Raw genomic sequence first — 13262 nt, forward strand, 5'->3', positions numbered from 1 at the left:
GAGCTACCGTACCTATACTGGATTCCTAAACTTCATAAAACCCTTACAAACAAAGATGCATTGCTGGATCCAGTAAGTCTTCTACCAAACCTCTATCCTTGCTCCTCACGAAAATATTAACAGCTGTGATGGAAAACCTTCAAACGTACTGTGCCACTACATATGCCAGAAGTGGTGTAAATTAAATGTGGATTTTAAAAATTTCTAAAGAACTTTTAGTAAACTTGAAATCGCAAAACTTTTCTCAAATCAAGAACATCAAAACGTACGACTTTTCAACACTTTACACGACTATTCCTCACGATAAATTTAAGACTAGACTTTTTGACATTATAGACAGTTGCTTCTTCAACAAAAAATGGAAAACGGAAATATTCATATCTACCGATCGACAGGCGATGCTTACTCCTCCTAGGCACCTGATCCCACCTCTGGTGTGTCCAGGGGTCCGTGTTTGCCCAACTATCTATTTTGTATTGCTTGTAGGAGTTATGAGATTGATCACTGTTCGTTATCTTCACCTTTCTTCTAGTTATTAGTCATCCAAAAAATTACTTTGTTAAACACCACACTGAGTTCATGCACAAGTACTCTGAAGTTGAAATAAAAAAATATGCTGGAATTCCTCATTGACAACATCTTCGCAGTCTTTGGTGATCAGATTTTCTAACAGTCTGTTGGAATTCCAATGGGCACGAATTATGATCTTTTGTTAGTTGACCTGTTTTTATATTCCTATGAAGCAGAATTTATTCAAATATTTCTACGCGAGAAGAAAAATCGCTGGCTGTGGCCTTCAATTCGACATTTAGATATATCGACGTTTTATTTATTTACAATGTTAATTTTCATTCATATGTCCATTCGATATATCCATGTGAACTCTAAATAAAAGACACCAAGAATCATCCACTTCTTCTTCATGCTTAGATATTTTATTGAAAGTAGATACTAACGGCAAACTAACAACTCAACTTTATGACAAACGGGATGATTTCAGCTTCTCCATCGTCAACTCCCTATATCTATGTAGCAATATTCCATTATCACCTGCATATGGTGTTTATATCTCTCAGTTGATTCGATGCGTAAGAGCTTCTTTTGTGTATGATCAGTTTTTAAATATCGAGGCAGGCTACTGACAAACAAGTAGATGGTGCAGGAGTTTCAACAGTCTCGTTTAAAGTCAGCATTTCGCAAATTCTATGGTTGTTATAACGATCTAATTTGCCTATACAACCTATCATTTGGTCTGCCTTCTTTTATACCGATTGTTAGACCGTTCCTGGCACACAGATTTTGACTACGGATAACTCCTTTTACCTGATCAAAATATAGGACTCACGACGGGTGTGACAGATCGACAGAGGATGCTTACTCCTCCTAGGCACCTGATCCCATCTATGGTATATCCAGGGGTCCGTGTTTGCGCAACACTATTTTGTATTGCTTATAGGAGATTGATCATTGTACGTTATCTTCACCTTGATAGGAGTTACAAGATTAATCACTGTTCGTTTTCTTCACCTTTCATTGATCACTGTTCGTTATCTTCACATTTCATGCTTAATATAAAGATTATACTTTTGTAATGATGAATTCCATCTTTTGATTCCTTGTTTCTTATTCAAAAACGTGAATGAGTTGTGATTCGTAAAAATAAGAATTGGATGCACAGTACATTTTAAAAATAAACATCAAAATGTTGTAAAGCTAACAACAAAGCAAGGTACTCTTTTTCAAAGGTAGAATAATTTTTTAGACAATTTGTAAGTTTCATTGAAAAATAAGAAACAATTCTACCTACATTCACTATATTATTGAAACAAAGCAGCATTAACTCCTACATTGCTTGCTTCAGCAGTAAGTTTAAACTGCTTAGAAAAACCTTGACCTATATTTTATGACCTAGATATTCTACAATAACATGACAAAAATCATTCTTCGCAAGGTTCACTGTTAAGTTTGCTTTAACCAGAATGTCGAAGAATGCACTATTGATTTAAAGACGTCCATCCCCTGTGTTGCTGTAAATAATAGCACCATCAATGTAGGCTTCACATCCTTAAAGGTCATGAAGAAGAGAATAAATCATCCTCTGAAAGGTCGCTAGAGCATTTTTCATGCCAAAAGGCATCACTTTCTTTTGAAACAGCCCATCGGGAGTCACAGATTCTTTAGCTTTTTCAGTTAATGGTACTTGCCAGTGGCCTTTCAGCAGGTCAAATTTACTGAAAAAGTTTGAATTTCCAATTACTGTATGTCAATACAGTCATCTATTCTGGGAATTGAATATAAGTCTGTTTTCGTGACTGAAGTCAGTACACAATCGGTAGGAACCATCACGTTTCGGTACTGGAATGCAAGGTGAGCTCCAATCACTTTTACTTGGCTCAATGATGCCATTGTCCAACATGAACGGCACTCTGTCCAAGTTTGGCATCAAGATTGGCAAGAATTTCGGAGTTCTTAAACATACTTTCTGATTGAAATCTTGTTCACTAGTTTCTACACTAATATCAGTTTCAGTACAATCTTGAAAAGTCTTAACGTTGGCCAAAGTGGAAACTGATTTTACAGGATTTCGGTCACGTCTTTCAACATGTTAATGTGACAATCTTGTTTTTCTTTACGCCAGCTAGGTGTCTTAACTACATAGTTCACATCACTAAGCTTGCTTTGAATTTCAGAAGGACCATATTACCTGGCCTGTAAAGGACAATCAGGAACAGGTAAAAATACAAGAACCTCATCACCTGGTATAAAAACTCTGTTCCTGGCATCTATCTTTGTCATACCAAACTTTCGTTTTGGCTTGAGAACTCTTGAAATTTGCTTTTGCCAATTTGCAAGCATTGTAAAGTCTCTCTTTGAAATACCGGTAAGATAATGGTCTAAACGGTTAATAGCACTAGTTTCAGGCAGCCACTTTTCCTTCAGCAATGTCACAAGACCTCTAACTGTATGGCCAAACACTAATTCAAAGGGCCTGAATCCAAGAGACTCCTGAACTGCTTTTCTTGCAGCAAATAAAACAAGGTGAACCCCTTCATCCCAGTCTTTATCATATTTATAAATATGTCTTCATCAATGTTTCAAGGGTTTGATGAAAATGTTCAAGCGTCCCCGAAGACTCGGGATGATAAGCAGTAGACTTACGCTGTCAAACACGCCCCCAAGTTCTCCAAACGCGCGCAGCATTTAGAAGTGAAAGTTGTGGGTCTTTCGGATGAAAAACCAAGGTTCCGTGTTACGACAGGAGTCAACACAACAAAGATTCCTCGCTGCTAGGACCCTGGACGACATGCATAGGGCACCTCAACTACAGCTGGTGACGTCTCGATATACAAAAAAAAGTAACTAGTGATCTTGGCATTGTACAAATGGTCTTGGACCAGAATTCCTACATGAAATCTCATGTAATAAGCGACCTTTATGTCAAGTATGATTACCTAAACATTTTATTAAAAATTACACAAGAAATTTACACTATCACTGACGTTGACCTTGTAGTAATGACCCACCCCAGGTCATATCAACCTTTAGCGAAAAGAGCGCCTGACTTTTCCCCTTCACAAGTCATAACCTGGACAGAACTGCACACACACACACACACACACACAGAGAGAGAGAGAGAGAGAGAGAGAGAGAGAGAGAGAGAGAGAGAGAGAGAGAGACCGTAAGAGAGCTATGTATGTACAATACATTACAAATTCTTTTTGCCTACAAGTAAAACAAAATAAACAGTCGATCTTATCCCATGCAGGAAATGTCACCAGTTTTTGGTATTAAATGCTGAACATTTCGCCCCATAAGCTATAACTTTTTGCGATAGACAGGGGGGTGTTTAATTTTCCAGAATATTTAATTGTGATGTCATGGCGATATCCCTGCAATAGAGCGATTTCTACACGATGTTCAGAAGTCCTCCAACTGTTTAACATTTCCCGCGGGGTCCCACATCATAAGATGTACTGAGACAATGTGGCGGGAATAAAATTTATCTGTCCTGAAAATTAGTTTCCTATTTCGTGTTTCAATTAATCTTCTTTACTAAATGTCATTCAAGTACAAACAAAGCACAACATTTTTGAGTTCAGACATTCAGATTATCCTTGTTCCATCAATGATTTTGTTTCTTTCTTTCTTCTTTTTTTTAATTTCAAATAAAGTGGGGTTAAAGCTATTAATGTTATGGTGAAACATGTAGACAGTTTACTCCTCGTCAAAACTGAATTCATAGGTGATTGAAAAGCAAGGCAAATTTGGTTTGGGGGTGGGTGGTTGGGTGAGTGGGGATGGGATGGTTTGGAGGTAATTTGTGTTTAAACAAATGAAGCAACATATTTTCACAAAATATGAGATTTATAAAACACACAGACACTTGTACAATAGTATCACTGTGCACAAAACCCGCATTTTGATATCTGAATATACCTTGTAATTATTTTAAAATTAAAATTCCCTTTTTTAACGGTGTGATTTGTGTACTTCATACTGAAAACTACATTTCAAAACACAAACAAACACACACACACACAATAGGACGTTATGTTAATGCCCTGTGTATAACTGTCAGTCGAAGGTCTATAAACAATGGCTAATGGGACGATATTTTTTTTATATATGATAAAATTGACTTCTAGGATAACATTATTAAAGGCGGAAAATGCGATCAGTTACACCATCAAAATTCGGTATATAACTAAAAAAAAGTCATTCTATACAGACAAAATGTATTATTCTTTTAAAAAAATCCCTGTGTGGTTGATCAAATAACGGGATATCTTATTGTGCTAAAGAGAGGGCCAGCGGATGTCGTTGGTAACTAAATTATCTGAGAATGAAACAGCATTCATTGAAGGACACATTCTATAACAGATTTTATTAACAGGTGTTTGCTTTAAACAGATAAAAATCATGGCGGACTGAGGCATTGAACCCATTATCTGTTGAGTGTTATTAAAATGATTATTTACATGTCCACACAAAAGTTATCTGAGAAATCTTTTAAATCATTAGCGGCCGTACATAAATTTGATTGAGGCACGAATTGACAATTTCTGTACAGTCCAATTTAATTTAACCTTGAATAACTCGATCTTTTTATCTCTTTTTTCGAGTAATAAAAAAAATAACCGATCTTTATAATTTCATAACATATTTGCGGAATCAATCTTTTGTTAGATATAAATTTTCCATACCAGTATATTTCGTAATCATATGGGTTTTTTTAAAAAACAAAACAGAAAACATGCTTGGCATCATGTCAAAACGACAGTCATTGGAGTATTTGTACTATACCATGCCACTGTGCGCAATTAAAAGGGAATTTGACGTTTTAAAAAGTCTAATATGCGATCATCAGTTTCTGAAGTCTCAGACTTGAAAACCAATGATAAATTTTCTTTATCATAACATGTACCTCCAGTGTTGAAATAGGCCACGCCCAATCGTATACAGTTATCAATGGAAAAAATTAACCTACACATAGTACTGTTTGCACACACACGCGCGCGCACGCACGCACGCACACACACACACACACACACACACACACACACACACAGAGAGAGAGAGAGAGAGAGAGAGAGAGAGAGAGAGAGAGAGAGAGAGAGAGAGAGAGAGAGAATCTACTTTACGAAGAAAAGACTGGAATAATAAATTTTAATAAACTCTCTGAGAAACACCGCGAAATGAACATGACATATACGGGATTATGAAGTTTTCCTTTCTTTTTGTACAGATCGAGGACGGGCAATATAATTGACCAACCAAAGAACTGTTATCTAATTCTCGAAGACAAGGTGCTAGTAAAAATCAAGGATCCTGGTAGAAACACCAAAATTTAGCGAGTGTATCAGGAAAACCTATATCTATATATAGCTTTCATGTTACAATAAATGTTTTTTTTTAAAGAATAACACACACACACACACACACACACACAAAGAAATGAAGAAGAAGAAACCAGAAAAGAAAAAGGTCGTATGTTATATGTGAAAAGGAAAATCTATCTTTATGTAACAACTCCGGTAAGATCATGCAGAGGGAAGTTATTTTTATTTTGGTTATTTTATCCCCAAATAAATAATAATAATGAATAAAATTTATACAGCGCCTTATATAAAACAAATTACTCTAGGGCGCGTTACAAAGGTAAGTACAAATCCAAATGTAAGCTGCGACATATTGCAAACGGTACATTATAGGTAAATAACTCTGCATTTTCAAAATATAGATATAAAAAACAATTAAAACAAACAAACAAACAAAAGAGACAAAAACAAATAAACACCCTCCCCCACTTAAAGAAAGAACCTAGACATTTTCTGTCTATTATCTGTTATGCACAAGCAGTATAAGGTTTTAGGTATGATTTGAATTACGTACACCCGTAGTTCATATACAATGAAACATTGAAAATAATAATTTGTAGTCTTTTCTTTTGATAAATAACTAATTTTAACAGTACGTGATTCGTCTTCAACTACCTACAGCTGTGTCACCTGTGACCTGCGATTGTATAAAGATTATCAATGCAGCTGAATTGATTTTAAGAATTATCAACTTTCCTGAATAGTATGCCTAAAACATTTATATTGAAAAGAAAATTGAGTAATTATTCATAAAATAAATATAGTGAGGTAACACCCTAAATACGTTTGTTGGTGACTTATTGTGAAGCACGAAGTCGAAAAAGAGAAAAGATCGTCATCCGAGTTTGTTGACGGTTTAAGCAAAATAAACCACTTAACACAAGTTGGTGTTGTCTTTATCACAACAGTGTTCTTACTTCATGCAGTAGCCATGTTCGTTGATATCTGAGATGATCATGTGACTGTCACTTGACTATACATTACAGATGGCCGAGTGACATGTGCATTTGTTTATACTTACATTTCCAATGTATTTGTAATGACAGCCATTTCCTCATAAATGCGTGGTAGTTGTAAAATAATGCGCGTATGAATACATATAATATGAATACATATAAATATAGTACGTCTATCTTAACGACTGGGAATTTCGACAGAAATGAAAATAGAAAGTAAATATAAGAAATAAAAAGTAAACGCTGATTCAAAACAAAATAGTTCTGGTCAAAACAGTTATGATATTGAAAGGCAAACCTTATAAATACATGCATGCGACAAGTTAACAGCTTTCACAGCTTAAATCGATTCAATTCATACGAAACTATGTTTGACACAAAAACTTGAATACATATTTGGATAATATGTGTAATTTGAAACGCACGAAAAGACTGGCCGTATGGTGTAGATTGATTATTTCATGTTCTCGTTGATTCGATTCAAGTTTCTCTCGCAATATTAGAATTCTCGCCGCTATTTCTGAAGGTCATTCTAAGTACAGCTCGAAATTTTCGCTTCATACAGGGAATACACAGTATGACTGGATAATGTGATATTCTTTATCAATTATTATCGAATGAAGAGAGTGGCATTAATATCTTGCTTACAACATAATGCATATGCACGCATGCGTGAGCTAAGTGTAATAAAATCTGAACCCGCGCACCCCTTCTTCACAGCTGTTGTATTGGTATTTCTTATGGCTCTTCAGCATACTTTGTAAACAAGTAAGAGAACGAGCGACGACATAACAGAATCTATTGGATAACATTCACGACATCTCTAGATATTTCACTCAAATTTTGTGGCAGATTTATGGATTATTATAGCTGGGGAGTATGACGTTTACGTCTTGTGATTAAGTCGGGATTCAACAGTTCTTTTAGTTGTAACTGACTTAGTTTTGTTATGGCAAATCGATAAAAGTGTGGAAAAAGGAGCAATTATTTGCCACTCATAAACTACATAAAAATGTCAAAGGCCAAGGCTCCGATTGCATGTGTAAGAACCATGTATTTTCTTCTTATTATTATGAAAAAAACCGCAAGAGGCCCATGGACCGCATCGCTCAATTAATTAATTGCATCTTCCCCCCTACAAAACATTCTAAGTTATAATCATAACACTATGCTGGCCCTGGGAGTTATTGGCGTGAAAAAAACCACCTCACTTGAGTTTGCACTATATAAGAAGTCTGCGTGCGTTATTACCAGTAAATTGATATACTGTACATAATTATCCTTGTGGCTTTTGAGAATAATAACAAGTTTTCTTTACATTTCACTGGGGGAAATTACCCCTCTCCCTGTCATCCCACTCTGGCCACAAAGGGGTTGATGCATGCATTCTCTACCCAGAGTTCCGTGTATGTGAAGCTTGCATTACGCGCCCTCTGGTGAGAGAATGCTGATGCATGGTGTTGTGAACAAAATATTAATATACGTACACCATGTGAACACGTTTACATATCAACTTGATCTATTGTAACTGATCAGATTTTAAAAAGAACTTTCCTATATATTCCCCTGTAAAACTTTAACCCCATCTTATGACCCAGTTTTTATACGGACGGTGTTGGCCACTACATAAGAATGCACGTACATTCATTTGCCATATTGTATCCTTGAGATTCTCGAGAAAAATAATTCAAAGCAATACAAGCTGTAACTGACGGTAAATAAATTGAAAAATAAAACAAATATTCAACATGTATATAACTTATAGAATCGGAGTGAATCTGAAGCAATAATCCCGTCAAATCAGCAAAAAACGTGGATTCATGAATCATTGTCATCCTGTCAGTAATCTCCCATGTGCATTGACCTTGGAGGTCACCAGTTCGGAAAAAAGCGAGCGAGAGGCACTGAGCACGTGTCAGATTTGTAAACAATTTAACATGCCAATTTCGTAGAAAATTCACTATCACAATTTTATTTGAGTGGAACATTTGCGTAATTATTACTTTCTTACACTTATGATACTTCTTGTCATTCATGAAACGATGTAATATTTAAAAACAAACGAAACGTGTAGTTATATATATATGTACTCGCGTCAGTTTCCGTCTTTGTTTATGACCTCGGTCTCAGCAACCCGATTATGTTCGGCAACCATCGTTCCCATGTCTGTGTATACGACGCAATGGCAGTTTATACGAAACGCTTATTGTAGGTATACTCTTAAACAATATTCCCTTGTTTATTTTGCTGATTTTTTCTTCAGATCTTGGGGATTATATTAGTTATATCGATAGGTGCTATTTGGTACATAATTGGATTGTTGAAAAAATTACAACATGTATTGCTTTAAAAAGAATTTCCTATATACTCCTATGTCAAAATTTCAGCTCCTACTGTGGCCCCAAACACACTTGAATCTACACTACATTGAGATACTTGCATATCAATTTGTCATATTTTACCCATGCCGTACATTACTTGAGAAGAAGATATTCAAAGAGTTTCCCGATATATCCCTGAATAAAACTTTGAACCCCTGTTTGATTTCGGTACGTCATACATGCTTTGAACAGACTTGGACTTCCTTATGAAAAATGAAGATAATGAACAGCAATCAATCCCATTACTCCTATAAGCAATACAAAGTAGAGAGTTGGGAAAACACGGATCGCTGGACACACCAGAGGTGGGATCAGGTGCCTAGGAGGAGTAAGCATCCCCTGTCGATCGGTCACCCCCGCCGTGAGCACTATACCTTGATCAGGTAAACGGAGTTATCCGTAGTCAAAATCAGTGTGCCAAGAACGGCCTAACAATTGGTATGAAACATGCCAGAAAGCATTTTACCGAATGAAAGGTTGTATTGGCAAACTAGATCGTTATAACGACCATAGAATTTGTGAAATGCTGACTTTATTAAACGAGACTGTTGAAACCCCTACACCATCAACTTGTTTGTCAGTAGCCTGTCCCGATTTAAAACTGACCATACGCAGAACAAGCTCTTGCGTATCGAATCAGTTAAGATATATAAACACCATATGCAGGTGATAATGGAATATTGCTACATAAATATGGGAAGTTGAAGAAGCTGAAATCACCCTGTTTGTCATAATGTTGAGTTGTTATTTTGCCGTTAATATCTACTTTCAATAAAATATCTAAGTATGAAGCAGAAATGGACGACTCTGTGGTGTCTTGTTTCGAGTTCACATGGATATATCGAATCGACATATGAATGAAAATTATTATTGTTAATAGATAAAACGTCGTCGATATATCTAAATGTCGACTTGAAGGCCAAAGCAAGGGATTTTTTCTTCTCATGTATTGAAGCTTTAATCCAAATTTGGGCTATTCTGATTCAGTGGTTCTCGAGAATATTGATTTATTAATACTCCTTCCTGTTTTCACTATTTTGAATTATCTCTCCTTGAAATGGAGCACGAGTCCTCATCTATACACATTTGGATATTCTTTACCCAATTTGATTTGTAGCAAGTTTATTTTGAGGTATTTATTAACTATAACTGTATCTTACGGAAGCTTACTAGTATTCCAGTCAAATCATCCACCTCGTGTTGATGTGTTGTTCTGTAATTTGTCGCGTCGAGTTATCGCATATCGTATTATATACACATGTACTTCTATTACATTTTGACGACATTTCAATGGCAATTTGATGCAATAAATTACAATTTATCACCAAGGTATTTTTGACAAGTTGTTCCTTAATGTGATTTGTCCATGTCAACTTTCTACACGCTGTAAAATTCCGGATGACTTGTTGTTATGGACTTGTTAAAGTCAGAAAGCTTTAACCAAAAATTGCAAGTGACTTCCTGCTTTCATTGCTGAATTAATTCATATAAATGAAAAGTGAAGATAACGAAGTGATCGATCGTAAATCCCATAGTACTAAAGAATACAAAATTAAGAGTAGGTCAAACACGGACCACTGGACACACAAGAGGCGGGATCTGGTGCCTTAGGAGTAAGTATCCCCTGTAAACCGGTCAATTCCGCCGAAAGTCCTTTAGAATACTACACCCTCACAACAAGGCGTTATATTTTAGATAATTTGTGTCCTCTGCCTTGAACAAGTCCAAGGCATCATGTCGTCTTCCTAACAAATGTTTGCCTTGAAATATACGAGTACCTTATTTATTTCATATCGACTAATGATGATATAACTGTGAAAAAGAAAAAAATCACAAATAACAACTAGTACTGGACTAAATACTTTGCGGTAAGTTGGGCATGCAATATATGACACCACATTAAAAAAAACATTTTTCTCAACAAACAAAAAAATGAAGGGGAAATAAATTTCAAAAAATGGGCGGAATTCATTGTATATTTCGTTTTATATTCCATTTATAGACGCAATATTTTCAAGAATTGCTTTTCTAAAATGATAATTCCGTGGGGATCCGGGTTAAATAGGTCCTCAGTACCCCCTTGCTTGTCGTAAGAGGCGACTAAATGGGGTGGTCCTTCGGATGAGACAACAAAAACCGAGGTCCCGTGTCGCAGCAGGTGTGGCACGATAATAATCCCTTCCTGCTCAATGGTCATAAGAGCCAAGCTAAGTTTTGCAGCCCTTCACCGGCAGTGGTGACGTCTCCATATGAGTGAAATATTCTCGAGAGGGACGTAAAACAATATTCAATCTATCAATCTAAAATGACAATAAATGTAAATCAATCAAGCAACAAATCAACATTCCCAATGTTTTCGCCTTTGATATCTCTAAAAATTGTAATGATAGCCATTTCCTCATGGATGCATTGTATTTGTAAGTATTGCGCGTATGAATACAGATAAATATAGTACGTCTATTCTTACGCCTGGGAATTCCGATAGCCATGAAAACAGAATGTAAATATACATGTAATACTTGGTGTAAATAAATTACAATTCATCATCGCAAATTTGTACAAATTGTTCTATATGTGGTTTGTCTATGTTTACTTTATATATGTCGTGACAAAGCACTGTGTTTAATATACGTCCTTAAAAATGGATATTTTATACATTAATATGACATTCTTTGGAAAGAAGAATTGTTGTTACCGACTTGTTTAATACAGATAGTACACGTTAGGAGATGTGTACTACATTTATGAATTTGTTATTCAAATCTAACCAATGGTTTATAAAGACTTGTTAAAATCGATTTCTTAAAGTCAGACAGGATAATCGACAAAAATCAAATCTTTGTTGTTGCTTTTATTGCTTAATTCATAAATGTAATTGCCCATTTCCGCCAAAGGATGTTACATTTGAAATGATTGGTGCCTTTTGCATTGAACACGTCGATAATAGCACGGAACCCACAGAAGGGGCTGTGTTTGTAAACACGTAAAAGGAAGAAATTCACATTTCTATAATCATTTTTTAATGAATAAATTTTCAGAATGATTTTAAAGGATTTGTAACTTATCAGTAAATGCCATGATCAGGACACGGCTGTACAAGACTTAGTTAACTGAGAGTTAACGTCTAGTTAATCAAGTCAACAAACCTTTGTGCAACTGTGTGGATCCAGAGGTTTACAGGGGTATTAGTTGTCCACCGGAGGGTTATAGCTTTTTATAAAACAAAGAATTGAACTATGGTTAGAAATTTAGAGAATGTTTGAAATAAAGCAATATAAATTTCAGAGGCGGAAAACAATGCGACCTTTGATAAATTTTTGTGAATGTTCCTCCAAAATAAATGAAATTACTTCCATGTTGATTCTGTTAAAAGCATATTTTAAATCAAAATTATAACAAAAAGTTGCAGGATGTATAAATTTTGAAAAGCCATTGAAGATTTTTATAAAATATAAAGCTGTTTTAGCGAATTTGTTAATAATCGAGATATAACTTAGGCATTTAATGCCTCTTTAAGCATGACATTTTCCCACAATGCCCAGGGTCATTGTCGCTGTTGTTGTTTTTAATCTTAATTTTATAGTTATGCGACACATTGAACCCGTAGTAAACGATTCCAAATAGTACCCAGTGGTGTAGTCGACTGATAAAAAGTGGTCTATTTCCATAAAAAATAAATCCTGCGTAACAGAACCCATGCAAACTCTTGAGAATGGAGATGGAGATTTCAGACTTTCTTATGAAAATCGTTGGGATGGGGATGGAGCACACACATAATTCTGATCCCCCTTCTGAAAGTTGGCTAGTGGTGTCCCTGCTGTTGCTGCCCCTGTTGTCCTCTTTAGATAAGCCCTTGGAACAATTCACATGTCTCAATTGTTACCATATCCCCGTGCAAACTTGTATTTTCTAAAAAAAAAAAAATAATAATAATAATAATAATAAAAAAAATTGAATTACTGCCCATCATGTTAAAGATGTATTAAGCATTCTTGAAGATAATAATCAATGCTGAAGCGCAAAATAATCAACATTATACAACTAAT

The 13262-nt window shown here is 35.5% G+C and overlaps 1 long non-coding RNA gene across 2 annotated transcripts in view; it reads right to left on the reverse strand.

Annotated features, from left to right (window-relative positions):
• Positions 1–1606: 1606 nt before the first annotated feature.
• LOC125670994 (uncharacterized) overlaps positions 1607–13262 on the reverse strand; it is a 47624-nt gene continuing 35968 nt past the window's right edge. Inside the window, exons 2-3 of one of the 2 annotated variants that reach the window (XR_007368460.2) lie at positions 12363–13125; positions 1607–11516 (exon numbers count right to left, since the gene is read on the reverse strand). This is a non-coding gene — a long non-coding RNA (uncharacterized LOC125670994). Of the gene's footprint in view, positions 13126–13262 lie in introns of both variants that reach the window. The other variant, XR_008802510.1, reaches the window with a different exon arrangement.

The sequence above is a fragment of the Ostrea edulis genome, chromosome 4 (genome assembly GCF_947568905.1).
Source record: "Ostrea edulis chromosome 4, xbOstEdul1.1, whole genome shotgun sequence".
Lineage (NCBI taxonomy): Eukaryota > Metazoa > Mollusca > Bivalvia > Ostreida > Ostreidae > Ostrea > Ostrea edulis.